Raw genomic sequence first — 14,198 nt, forward strand, 5'->3', positions numbered from 1 at the left:
GGGCCACCTGTGCCAGTGTCTCACCACCCTCACAGTGAAAAATCTCTTCCTAACATCTAACCTAAATTTCCCCTTTCAGTTTGTACCCCTTTGCCCTTGTCCTGTCACCACAGTTCCTGATGAAGAGTCCCTCTCTGGCTTTCCTGTAGGCCCCTTCAGATCCTGGAAGCTGCTGTGAGGTCTCCACACAACCTTCTCCTCTCCAGGCCGAACAGCCCCACATTTCTCAGCCTGTCTGCATAGAGGAGGTGCTCCAGTCCCCTTATGAACTTTGTGGCCTTCTCTAGACTTGCTCCAACAGTTCCATGTCCCTCTTATGTTGAGGACACCAGAACTATATGCAGCACTCCAGGTGGGGTCTCACAAGAGTGGAGTAGAGGGAGAGAACCACCAGGAACATATGCACTGACAACAGACTGTTTAAGAATTAGGGTGCTCATCTCCCCCCTAACACTTCTAATAATCATTTTGACAATTGACAATGTAAGGAAATTAGGACATCAGGTGTTTTTTGTTTTGCAAATGAAGATGAAGGAAATAATCTCCCTGGGTAAAAGTTTTTAAAAATTTATCCAGAGACAATATATTTATACTTATGCCAGGTGGATACAGCTGCTTCACTGATTCCTTGAGTTCATGCATTCAAGTTCAGACTCTGATCAAGTCATAGTATTAGGGCTGGACAAATATTAATACTATTTTACCCAACAAGCCAAAAGGTTCATTAATGACATTACCCAAGGTGCACAGATTAAATATTAACACTTATTTCCTGGCTCTGAATCTGGAATGTTACCAAACATCTGTGCAGCACAACGTAGGAGGAATTCTATGTACCCTCATGATGACGCATTAGCAAGACTTAAAATTAAAATGGCATTTTCCAAGATAAAACAAAATAGTAACAGGAATCTCTTACTACATAAGAACAAAAGTTAGGAAAAATTAAACACCGAACCCTTCTTTTTTAAATAGGATTTAGGCAATAGATTTATCTGACCAAATCTTAGAAACACGAACACGACCGCCAGTCATCAAAAGCCAGTTCCTTTCTTTATAAATTTCCTGAAGTCTTGCAGCATTGCTCTGTATTAACCTTTCTGTGAAAGGAGCGATTCAAACAGTCAAATGTTAAAGTGCATGAGCTCAAGTACAGTCTGGCAGGGAAGCAGGCAGTGTAATGACAGGGATCATCCTAATCCTCCACTGAGAGTCCTGAGCATTAATCCGTGTTCTGCAGGCACAGAAGGAGCCACAGCAGCTTCTCCTTTCACTGTAGTTCCCCTGGTTATGAACTTCTCTTTAAATGTCTTCTCAACACTGGCTGTTGTGCAATGTAACAGGCTGAAGCTCTAAACAACATTCCATATTCCTTCAGAGAACCTGACTGGCTCCTCAGCTTTCAGCTTCTGACAAGAAATTCTGCCACCAATTTTACATTTACCTTTATTGCTTTTGCGAAACTCCATCATATCTCATCCTTGGCATTAGGTTGCTTTGTTCTCAGACATGGGTCGTAATTTAGGTAGTGAAATTATTTACATACTTAAAAAGGGAAAGGGGAGAGTAAATGTTCCTCCTCATGTACTGCATTAGCAGACTTCCGCCTACTAAAAGTGTTTTGGGGGCTGGGAGAGATTTTTCTAAGGTTTTTATGAGTTTTTCAAAATTCTGTGGGGACAGTCAACAAGAGGAACAGCAGAGATGGGAAATACACTTTCTCTTTTCTCTTAGAAGCTCACACTCAAATGCAAACTCCCCCCCCCCTTTTTTTTTTTTTTTTTTGTGACTAAGTAAAAAAAAAAAAATAGAAAATTAGGCTCTCTTATTTGCAATTTGCAGCAATTCTCTCCTTGCAGATGTTCTGATACTCAGATGATCAGCTGTGCACTTCAAAAACACAAGTTTAAGAAAACTGTCCCCACCCATGGTCGTTTGAGATGGTGGCCCCCGAGATTTCAAGCATTAGTCATCTCTATTTTTCATTTTCATTGTGCAATAAAAATGCTCTGAGGGTCAATAAACATGAGGAGCATGGGGAGCAGGCACAGTTTAATCCTTTGCACAATCACAGTATCTTCCAGTGAAAGAGTGATGATGTTTTTTGGATCTTTAAGGAACTGAATTTTACTGTAGTCTTATTACAAAACTTTAGCACAGTCTATTGCTTGGTTCATGTTGAACCTACTCCATCACTTCTTAGCCAAACATACCTAGATTCATCTCTAGATATCTATCCTCTCTGGATCCACATGTGGAATTCCCCAGTAGTAACTGTTCTAAGACAGGAATTTGTACTGCAACTTTTTGCTGACTTGACTTTAAACTTTTTGTGAGTGAACTTGCTTTCTGATGCTTTCATGTGCTTTATGATAGTCTGAGATATCTTTAGGGTACGTTACTTGGCATTTTCTACCAGAGAAGGCAATCTCACTATTTAGTACATCATAACAGCTCTTTGATTTTATCTGCACTTCAAAGAAGTGAGGTGACCAAACAAATGTTACATTTTCTCCTGTAAGGCAAAGTGCACATTTAAATTTTTAGATTTCACAGCTCTAAAAACTATTTTGTTCAAAAGTAGTCCGAACACAAACATTCATACTAAGCAGAGCAAGGTAGAAACTAGCACAATTCTTCAAGAAGTTTTTAAAAAAACAGAGGAAAAAGCTACCTCTGAGGCAGTTTTAACCAGCGAGGTTTTGAACTTTACCACACCCCAATACCCAGGAAGGCACATTTATTGCACTTCTTATTTATAGACACAAAAGTGTTTGTCTAAGGTGTGCATTTTCAGGGGCAGAACCATTTGATGTTCTCAGTCCAAAACATCCAAGCAGCTTTTGCAAAGCAGCAGAGGACAAACTTGTCCAGGCTCAGGTGCTCCAAGCCTGAGCTGGAAGCTGGCTCTGGCCAAGGAGCTGCACAGCCACATTATCATGATCACGCCTGTGCACGTGTCCTACCCCTCAGCAAAACATCCCACCTGAGGACAGCTGGGCACCAGCACAGCCACAGAGCTTCCTGAAAGGGATTTGTTCAAATCTCCATGGTCTGAAACATAAAAACTGAAGGGGCCCGATGGCATGACATATTTACATAACGAGATGAGTAAAGCTGGAGTCACAGTAGCAACTGTAGAAGAATGAACTGTTCCTGCAACACTAGACTAAACAGACAGTAAAGTGGTCTCAGCCCTAAATTTTGAAGGAAGCCTGAAGAGGAAGCTGACGCTGTTGACCATTCTTTCAACTTATTTTTAGGAACTTTTTGTTCTGAAAAAAGGGACAGAAAAATCTTTAGTATGACACTGTGTATCACAACAACTCATGGTTAGTAATAAAGAAAATAATAATTTAGTTTATTAATAAATGCAGTGATACTCAAAAAGCTAACGTTGTCAGAAAATGTTTTTAATTCAACTTAAAAATATGCACTTCAAGTCTGTCAGTATTTGGACTGATCATTACAGTGATGGGAGGACAAAGTTCCTACTGCAAGGTTTCAGTAAGGGCTATTTAAGTGCCCACTCCCTAGTTATTGTCAGTCTTACTGCTTGCTAGAACACAAATATGTCACTTTGCCTTGAACACAACTGCAATTCAAATGTTTCTAGGTAAGTAGGTCAGCAAACTCATGAAAAATCTAGAAAAGAAAAACATTAAATAGTGAAAACTCTACGCACTCTTAAGTTACAAACACATCTAAATAGACCACAAACCCCAAACTTTCCCTGGCTCGGCAATAAGAGCTTTGTCAGCTGTTGGCTGTTGGTGTCATTTGTATAAATGCAAACCACTACCTGCTCCTTGCAAACATGGAACAGGCTGTTCAGGTGCTCTGCTTTAGGTCATGGGATACCACTAGAAACTCGTAACCATTTTCAGTTTTCACCTAAACTTTATATTCTGAATGCCTTCAGGTGTTTGAATGATATAACATGCTGCCAAACACTGTGCCTGACAAAAAGTTTTGAAGTGTACTCTAGGTTAAAGCTGCTTTAAAGCTTCTGTAACCCAGTATTCAAAGCTTAATGTTCTGAAAGATAAATCTACTTAATGCTATGCACGTTACAAAAATATTTCTCATTTTCAGCTAAATAAGGAAAGTTATAAACTAAGAGGTAACATGTAACAACTTTATTAAACTGTTTGTTCTGTCTGAGGAACACCAATGAATTACCTTAGAGAAACAGAAATCTTATCTACTATGACCTTTCAGGGAATAGAACAACCTCTCCTTTACCTTTGCCAGTGTTTGGGCACAGACCATGAATCACAAAGGTAGGGAAACAGCTGGTGTGGTAACGTGATCTGGGCAGAGGCTTACACTTACTTCTGACCATTCTGTGTATGTGATTATCATTCATCAGACTGTCTTTGAGCATTCAAATAACCTGCACTCAGCTCAGGGACAGAACGAGTTTTTCTCTTCAGTTTTGTCAGACAAACTCCCGGGCTGTTTATCACACACTCCCTTCCTCAGCCGAGTCCATGGTCACTGCATAGGGGCTTAAAGACAGGCAAGAACAACAGACCAGCCAGATGGAGAAGTGACAACGCCAGAATGGCAAAAAGTAGAACACTCACACAAACAGGATGCTCTCCATAGTCTCCTAAGGCATAACCTTGCTCCAATCCCTGTTCCAGCTCCATGTTCTCAGTCTGCTTTTTATTTAAACACAGCAAGCTTAGTTTCACTTTCCAGTTGTTCCTCTTCCCTGTGGTGATACATTTCATAATGAAAGCACTTTTGACCAAGTTCAAACAGTGGAGCTCATAAAAATACAAAAGCATTTCCATGCTTATGAAATAAACAGATTATCCATTTTCATAATGAAAATCAAACACATCTATCAAACAAAGGCACAAAACCAGGGCTATCAGGTTCAGTATTAAATTACCCAGTGCAAATACACAGTATGAATCAGCTGTACATACAGCTCTCTTCATGGAAAGTAATGTGCAAAATGACAAACTAATGGGCTACTACGGGCAGACAGAACCTACTCCATCCTTCCTAGTTCTATATCTGGTGCAAAAAGATAACATACCTCACAAACTAGGATCTCTTCTTTCTCTTTCATTTTTACTTTCTATTGCTGTATCACTTTGCTGTTATTGGATATTACCACTAGCTGCAGAATTACTGTCTCAACTCTTCTACATAACATTCAAAGCTATAGAAAATACTGTTATAAAACTGCACTATCTATACAGTATTGTAATTCTTTAAGTATATGGGGTTTTGTTGTGAAAGAAGACCAAAACAAAAACTACCATAATAGGAACAGAAAAGAGGCTAGAGAGGTTAGTACTTGAAGAAATTTTTAAGATACAACACAACTCCAGCAAATTACTTTGTTGAATTGACACAAACGTGACCTCAGTGTAACACTCCAAAAGAGAAGTGAATACAGTGCAAGAAGCCTGCTGGTTCTCTGTCTGAGTCAGGTTTAGGTTCATGGCAGCTATCTCAGTCCAGATCTGAACTGTGGTGATCCCAGCTGGACTTTTGGGAACTTTGGCTGTTCCTTTGGGCTGCAGATTTTGCAGGCAGCCAGTTATACATAACCTTTGAGTTGCACGGGCTGTGTGACAGAGCTCCACACAAGTGGCACTGCCAGGGTGGCAGCATCACCTTGGTTTAGTTTTGCTGGCACAGAATTATTTGCACCTTTACACTGTAGCTTTTAAAGAACTTTAAACAAGCCTTAAATTAGAGCTACACACAGAAAATGAGCTACTGGTGAACAAAGTAGCCTCCAGCAATTTGTTGCTGCCCCAGCCTTTACAAGCTTAGTGTGTCCACGGAAGTGCATTAGGGAAAAAAAGACAACCAGAAGCTATAGCGTGAAAACTAGCCCACTTTTATCTTTATTGAAAGAAAAAAAAGCCAAAAAACTAAACACCGAAAACCACTCAAATAAAAACCCACCATCCACTCCTCCATTCCCAACCACTTATTAAAATTTTACTGCAGATTCATTTTATACACTCCAAAACACTTTAATAGGCATAATTTATTATTTGTGGGAGGTCAGGAGTTAGTAATCTTCCAAATCCAAAGTGGCTGTATGGTACAGGAAAAAAGCAGCTGGCTGCCAAGTTGTCATCTTAAGCTATCAAACAAATGCCCTCATTCATAAATTTTTGGGGTTTTGCTGTGAGCCAACACTCAGCGTGTCACGATATGCAGCTTCCAGCTCCTCAACCTTAACCAGCATATTTGAAGTAGTGCCATTCCACAGGCTGCTCAACTCCTCTAGCTTCCAAGACAAAACATTTAATAAGAATGACTCACTGTGTATTCTATTTATCAAGTCCTTTAGGTAAACTGAACTTAATATAATCTCTTCAAAAACTATTGCGTGTGTGACTACTGGAGAGGAAACAACAAAGCACCCACTGGATTGCTTGAGTAAGGTGAAGTGTTCCAGTAAATCTGGCCAGTTACATCAATTTGCTTTGATTTTTTTTTCAGCAAGATACTTGCATCCTTTTACTGGGAAGGACAATACAAGCTCTGTGAAGTCTTACCCAGCTCCCTTCAGCCCAACACACCCAACAGGACACTGATATCAGCACTCATTTAAATATGCAAAGACTCATTCTGCCCTGTGTGCCACCTGCCCCAAACATGAGCAATAAAACAGTGAACTGCAACCCTGAGAAATTAGATCAAACACTTTGCAGCACCTGCCTAACGGGACAGTGAGTGTGCTTCGTATGTCACCGAGTGTGAGGAACTGACACTACTCGTTATTTGCAGTCTAATGTTTCTCTAAACACATCTTAGGGTGCTTTTTGGTTTAAGTTGTACAGGTGGCTCCTACAGCACAGAAACACACATAATAAGTAAGTTACTGTTTTGTAAATTTTGAAATCTTTAATCGCTTTGTAGGCAGATAAGCAATCACTACATGAAGCAAAAATTTATTTATTTTGAGAAAGTTCCTGTTTTAGCAAACACTGTGGTATCTCAAGCTTGCTATTGAGCTGAGTAAGCTGGATGTAGAGTGAGCAACTTGGCTGCTCAGTCTCCAGGAACACAGCACAACTTTAGGTTTCTCTTAAAAGACCACTGAATTTCAGGCTCATCAGTACATCTTATCCTAAACCAAGAAGTATAGCTCTTATGTTACAGCAGAGCACCCAATACAAAAAATGCAAGGACAGAAATCAACAGGTGTGTCCAGTGGATGCTGTGGAGAGCAGAGATGATGGAAAGAAGAACATCAGGCTCTCTCCAATGCCTACAGCAGGCTTGTGGTGGGACCTGCCTGCACTGGGCATAGTGTCAGCCCCTCCAAAGCTGGAGGCCTTTGGGTTCCACAGCAAGACATGGCCATGCTGGAAAATATTCACAGGAAAACCTATCAGATATATCAGCATGGCAGTGTTTCTCTCTGTAAAAGCCTTTGTGCAACTGAGGGATAGTAAGAAAAATTCACTTGCACTAGCAGACAGTTAAAGCCAACCTAACACAAGTGTTAAGGCTGTTCTTACTGTGCTGCAGAAAGATCCTCTGGCAGCTGTGAAAGAGGTGCCTCAGGGCACACGTGTGCTCTGCAGAAATCATTTATTTGCTTTATATTTCTTTTACAAGAAACTGAACTGGGAAATACAAAACAAACATGCTGATAATTACCAACATGGAACAGAATTTTTCTTTGTGGTATCCCATGCTTAACATTATAATTTATTCAGTTCCTCTATTTTTCTTGATCTGTGAGTGAGATTTGTGCAAACAAGGCCCTTAAAAGGGCCTAAGGGTCACTTACAGTTATACAGCTATTTTATGTGCTACCCTCCATCTCTGACAGTGAGCAGTGTAGGTGATGTACAAGGGGTGCATCAGTTCCAGCAATGCCAAAACAAAGGCCTGGTGGGCAGAGGCTGAAAACACAACTGTTTGGGGATGGAAGGAAATACATTGTGAAATAAGCAGCAGCGCGTGGATGCTTGACATTTGCTTTCAGTTGTGTCATTTAAAGGTCAAAATTTCATCAAGGAAATGAAGGTGTTTAAGCTCTCAGTCCCCAGTAACATAACCCCTGTGATGTCAAACCCCACACGGCTGCGTAGGGGGCACCACTGATACTGCCAGAGCCAAGCCTTGCACCCATGGCACTCTCCTGAGGCCTGTGTTTTCCACGGAAGAACAGCACTCAGTAGGAATCTCAGCTAAAGGCACTATTACCACTCAAGTTACTTCTCCAAAGTTACACAGCAAACACACAAACAAGCAGCATCATAAACCAGATACCAAACTGCTGACACGGAGTCAGTGCACGTACAGAGGAAAACCTCAGTGAAGGTGCGGCGCAGGATGCACATCTTGGGGCCTGCAGTGTGCAGAACAGCGGCTCAGGAAAGAAAACAACCATCCTTTCGTGTCACTTCAATCTACTGCTGTGTCTCCTAGAATGTATTCAGTGTAATTTAAATTTAAAATGCTACACAGTTCAGTGAAGCACATTGCTAAGTGGAACAAGGAACTACTTTCACCTTAAAATGGGCTGCACTGTATTGTAAAATAGCTTAAAAAGAAACAAACAAAAACCAGGTCTGCTCTACAGATCTAACAAGTACTTTTGCAAAACATAATCATTAGCTAGATGTTAAGAAAACTTACATGTTGGCCATGCTTATACTACAGCAAAAGTACAATGGATAGGCTAAATGTGTCATTAACAGATGACTTTAAAAACATTTACTTATAATAAGTTTAAATAACTTTTTAAAAAGAAATTGTACACAAGCATTTCTGTCACTGTCTTGGTATTGCTCACTTACAATCTTATTGTCTCTAGTAAAGAGAGTTCAAACAGAACACTACTTCAGTGTTATTCAAATTATAATTTAAACATCTCTTTAATTAGTATAAGTTGTGAGAGAACAAGTACTGGGATGTAAAGTGCTATTTTAAGCCTGTCCTTGCCATGTCAACTTGTTTCTAATTTCACAGGCTTTCAAGCATATCTATTTTTTTTTAAAAAATGATATATGCGTTATTATTCTAAGTACCATTATACACCTATGCTATAGAATATTCCTGATTATCAGCGCTTGGAAATATGGGCATTAGAAATGATCAGCAAAAATCAGGAGATGAGCTGCAGCATCATCACACAGTTTAAAGTAAAACAGATGTGCATACAGGTATTCTGCTCTGGGTTTTGACACTTAACAGCTGCCTTTGCCAGACCAATGAATTTATAAAAAGAACTTTAAAAGAAATATAAATCTACTGCCTAATAGGCAAGTTGCAAGGATGCTTTTAAAAAAAGATGCTCTACTGATGAAGTAGTAATATACTCTAGGAAATCAACAGTCACAGCGATGTACATTGAAGGAAGTCCCAGTTCATTAGTTTTGTCCTCACTGAACAACAGTGGTATTCAAGTATAACAGATTTAAGAGTCTCGGATTTACAGTGATAACTCAGGATCTACCTGGGATCACTTTAAATCCGAGACTCTTAAATCTGTGATAATTAGTGGATCACTTTATCTCTACCTTGGAGATAAAGCTATTTCCCCTTGAAGCCCAGCAAACTCCCAGATGTACAATATCCAGTGATTTGGTATTAACTGTACCATAAAACCCATGCACAAATTTAAATAAATAAATAAATGAATAAAATTCAATATCTAGGATTCCTTAAAACCACTTTACTGAGGTGAAAAGTACTCTCTGATTTCAGTGGCAAGTCCACGTGCTTAGTTCTATCTGAAGCAAAGAAAGAGGGAAACAATTCCTCACATCCTTCACATTACACAGCTGTTAATCTAAAAGCAAAGCAAATAAAATGCACATTGACTTTTTGAAGCGGCAGCTCCAACCTCACTTCCATCCTCAGCAACTCACATATACAAGCTTCAAAAATCATCCATTATACAAACTGACAATCTGGTAACATGTTGGCTGAAGGAAAACACTTTCCACCCCTCCCAGTCCAATGCCCACAATCATCCTTCCTTGCTTGTTCTTCCCCTCCACTTCCCCAGATTGCCTGTACTATTTATTTCCTTACTGAAAAATGGCTCAATGTGTCTCTGAGTTTTCTGCTATATTTGGGATATAACTAACTGCTATATTTGGGATAGAAATAACTCTCCAGCCAATTTTACCAACACGCCTCATACCCACACTGAACACACCTCATATCGAACCTCTGCAGAAACACAGAAACTTAAGGGGTTGGAACGGACCCTAAAGATTATCTCATCCCAACGCCCCTGCCATGGGCAGGGGCACCTTCCACTAGACCAGGCTGGCTCAAGGCCTTATCCAACCTGGCTTTGAACACTGCCAGGGCATGGGGCATCCACAACCTCCCTGGGCAACCTGTTCCAACGTCTCACCTCACTCACAGTAAGAAAGAAGATGAAGTTGAAGCCAGCCCTCAGCTCAGTCCTTACTCAGACGCTTCTCTGGGCCGTGGCAGCACAGGTCAGCAGCAGCACAGTAACCCCAACAGCAGACAGGCTTCCTATCTAGGGCAACAACAACAGCACGAGGAATTTCCACCCCCAGCATTCATTCCTAGCCTCTGTATCACGCACTTGGTCAGGTAAATAGTGTTATGAACATCTGGCACACGACCAAAGCTGTATCTTGATTACGAGTGCACTTTATATATCAGGTATTAGGAACTGATAGCCCTGAGAAGAAGCAGGGCTGGGAAAGCAGACCTGCTGTAGTTTAATTTCTGTCCAATTGTTTCTGCTGAGCTCAATGCAGGTCCCACTAGGTACCTTCTGCAGAGAAGGAAAGTGAAGCCACAGCTCCCAGGCAATTCTGGCCACTGGCCAAGTCTTTTTCCATACAGCGTCTTTTAGTTTGTGTCCATATAAAACAAGCAAAAACAACTCACAGCTCCAGCATATCCAGGACTAAGGCAAGGCCCTCCCATCCACCACTCAGACCACAAAGAACAGTCTAAGAAAGGGCCCTGGTGCTGTCAGGCTCCATGGCCACCACAGATCATGACAGAAACCTGTCACACCAGTCTCAGCATATGTTTTACTTTCAGTGTAGAATAAGTTACTCTGAGTGAGTGTCCACAGAAGGAATAACCAGTGCTGTGTTCAGCTTTCCTTTGTATGTGCCTGTCTGCAGAGTTCAACATTTTGAGGAAACACGCAGTTTCTAGGACTGTCAGCAGATTACGGGCACTCCTAATTTCCCTCCCCACCCCCAACCAAAAAAAACCAAGGAAACAAAAGCAACAGCAAAGTACTAATAATTCCTATCCACTGTAAAGTATAGCTCTACCAGCAGAGGAGAAATACTTTCTTAAGCTTTCCCTTCCATACAGCTAGTCTATTCCAAATGGAAACGTGAAGGAGAGCAACCCCAGTTACAGGGAGGACAAGAGGCAACTTCAGAACAAAGATGAACCAAAGCAGTCACTTTGCAGCTGCTCTATAACGCAGGAAAATTAAACAGTGTGGCCAGCTTTTGAGATATGCCTTCCACAAAAAAGGTGGAAGACATTGCACCATCTAAATAGCATTCCAAACTATGAACAGACGGAACAAAACTGTAAATTTTGTTTCTCAGGAAATTGCTTTCCTCCTTCCATGCAACTTCCTTCTCTCCTGAGAAAACAAATGTCCTGAAGCACAGTGACCACATGCTTAGTGGAGTACACAATGAAGATTTCCCTTAATGATTAACTCCAACTGTTTTTTAGCTTAAGCAATGCCTTATTCAGAAGAGCTTTCTTATAAACAAGCTCTCGTTCATTTGTCAAGTTAACTACCTAACTCTATTTATCATTAACTTCAATAGATTTTGCATGTTTACTTGGCTCAGGCTACTGTTTGGTATTTAATTTTAATATTAACTTCATTTAAAAGAGGCCATATCTATTTTACTAGATATATATCTTAACAGATATCTTGGCATATACCTGTATGCAATGCCTTGCTTTAGTGATTGGCTCCAGAGTGGTTTCTCTAGTGTTATAAAAGGGCTGAAGCATAACCCTTACTACAGGAGAAGGTGTCATCTGTTGAACTCTAATTATGCTGCAAATTTATAGCTTCTGCTGTTCGATTCTTCAATCAGCAGACTTGCAGTGTACGTTCCAGAGAGTACTCCACATGAGTAAAGTTTGCATGAGATGCAAACACCCAAATAGTGAAGACCTCATGAAAACCCCACCACAGGAGGGTTCCTGGGGGCACGTTGTCTGTTTTAAGTTCAAACAGTTCTGTAGTTTAAGACAACAATGAAGGGGAACTGATAAATACAAAGAAATGAGAGCTATGTTAAAAATGCATTAAATATTTCCCAAAATAACTTTTCTGTGGAAATATTTAAGGCTTCTGTAGAATTGTGTTGAAATACAAACTTCGTATGCATGCACAAAAAGCAGAAGAAAAAAATCATGAAACTAAACTTTGCTAACTGTCTCTTATTTGGGAGAAAAAAATTGTTTTGGAGATTTATTTGTTTAAAACTTAACATTTTCACATCTTCAGGAAAAAAAAAAAGAAATTGATATCTTTAATATTGCATTTAGTCTGAGATGCCAAATCACAAAGAAACAAACAGTAGAACCTGAAGGAAAAAAAAAATCATATTTTTCTATGGCCCGTCTGTAGCTTTATTTGCTAATTTTTGCCCTTGAAATTGGCAAGACCACAATTGCAAGTTTGTCTACAACAGTAAATGACAAAGCATGTCATATTCTTATTTTTATGCTGCTACAGTCCAAGATGAAAAGAGCAAACAAGTAAGGACAGACATTATCCTTACCCTGACAATCCTCTTTTACCACCCTCAGGGACTACAGCTCTCCATTTACTTTATATGAAGCAATCCTTAACTGACACCAAATTTCTCTGTAACCTCCATCTATATTTACTGAGCATCCTCACTGAACTATTTTGTACTATAACTCTTTTTTTCCTAACGCAATTTAATTTTTCATATTTAATTTTTGTTTTCCCAAAAGTTATAAGCTATATGCAATGCTATATGCTAAAATTATTACTGGGCAAACAGCAGCACTAGATCAGCAGAGGTCTGTGCAGCCGAGGCAGGGGTGTTGGGCAGTGCACATGCACTCACTTCCCAAGTAATCTTCAAAAATCCACAGAGTGGATGCTGTAGAACACCAAAAAGCAAAATTTATCACAGAGGAACAGGACAGCAGAAAAATTCATCCCGTTTCTTGCCCTCTAACAGGTGCTCCTGTGACGTGGCCCAGAGAAGCATGCGCTGAGCGGTGCAATCACCTCTCCTGATCAGCATCAGCCCATCTCCCGAGCCCAGCTCCTCCTCTGCATCCCGGCGGGGGCGGGGGGCTCGGGGGCGGCGAGAGCCCCGCCGGGGCACCGGGCAGGGCCCCGGGAAGGCCTCGGCAGCGCCCGGGGATGCGGCTCCCGCCCGGCGCCGAGGGACGGAGGAACGGGAGCGGCGGCAGCGGGTCCGGCCGACGGTGGGAACGACCGCGCTCGGCTCCGCGGGCTGAGGAGGGGATGGAGAACCGCGGGAGGCGCCGGAGCTGCGGGGGAGCCCCGAGCAGAGCCCCGGCCCGGGGCTGCGCTGGCGCGGGCAGCGGCGCTCCCGCCCGGGTTCAGCCGGGGCCGCCGGTCCGACCCCCGCTCGGCACCTCCAGGCGGCCTTTTGGGGCCAGCACCTGCTCCGGGCAGCGGCCGGGGCCGCTCCTGCCCGCCCGGCCCGGAGCGCCGAGCCCCGGCACATCCTCCCGGCCCGGCCCCCGGGAGCCGCGGCCGCAGGGAGGGACCTGACCCCGGGTAACCCCCGCTCCCTCCCGGCTGACCCGGCCGCCCCTGCCCCTCTGGGAGCCCCCGCGGGCCCACCCGGCCCGGGGGCAGCGCCAGCCCCGCATCCCCTTCCCCGTGCTCGGGGAGACCCTCCCGTCCCTCGCCCGTCCTCATGAGCGGGGCGACCCTCCCGCCCCTCGCCGCGCCCAGATGCTGCCGAGGGGCAGAGCGAGGGCACCGCACCGGAGCTGCTCTGCCCTGGCCCGGCCCATCCCATCCCGTCCCGTCCCTCACCCGGCCATCCCGCACTCACCGCGCCCGGCGCTGCCGGCGGAGATCGTGGCGGTACCGGCGGCGGTACCGGCTGCTAAAATGGCTGAGGGCGCGGGGGAGGAGCGAGCCCCGCTCGCCGCCGCCAGAGCCGCCCAATCCACCCGCCGCTGCCGTGACG

At 42.8% G+C, this 14,198-nt stretch overlaps 1 protein-coding gene across 5 annotated transcripts in view; it reads right to left on the reverse strand.

Annotated features, from left to right (window-relative positions):
* Positions 1 to 14,195, reverse strand: part of ACSL4 (acyl-CoA synthetase long chain family member 4) — a 36,204-nt gene extending 22,009 nt beyond the window's left edge. For 2 of the 5 annotated variants that reach the window (XM_032702433.1, XM_032702432.1), the window contains exon 1: positions 14,071 to 14,195. The gene's annotated coding sequence lies outside the window, so the exon portion shown is untranslated. Of the gene's footprint in view, positions 1 to 4,589; positions 4,717 to 14,070 lie in introns of those variants that run through there. The other 3 variants (XM_032702431.1, XM_032702430.1, XM_032702429.1) reach the window with 2 other exon arrangements.
* Positions 14,196 to 14,198: the final 3 nt, after the last annotated feature.

The sequence above is a fragment of the Chiroxiphia lanceolata genome, chromosome 14 (genome assembly GCF_009829145.1).
Source record: "Chiroxiphia lanceolata isolate bChiLan1 chromosome 14, bChiLan1.pri, whole genome shotgun sequence".
NCBI lineage: Eukaryota > Metazoa > Chordata > Aves > Passeriformes > Pipridae > Chiroxiphia > Chiroxiphia lanceolata.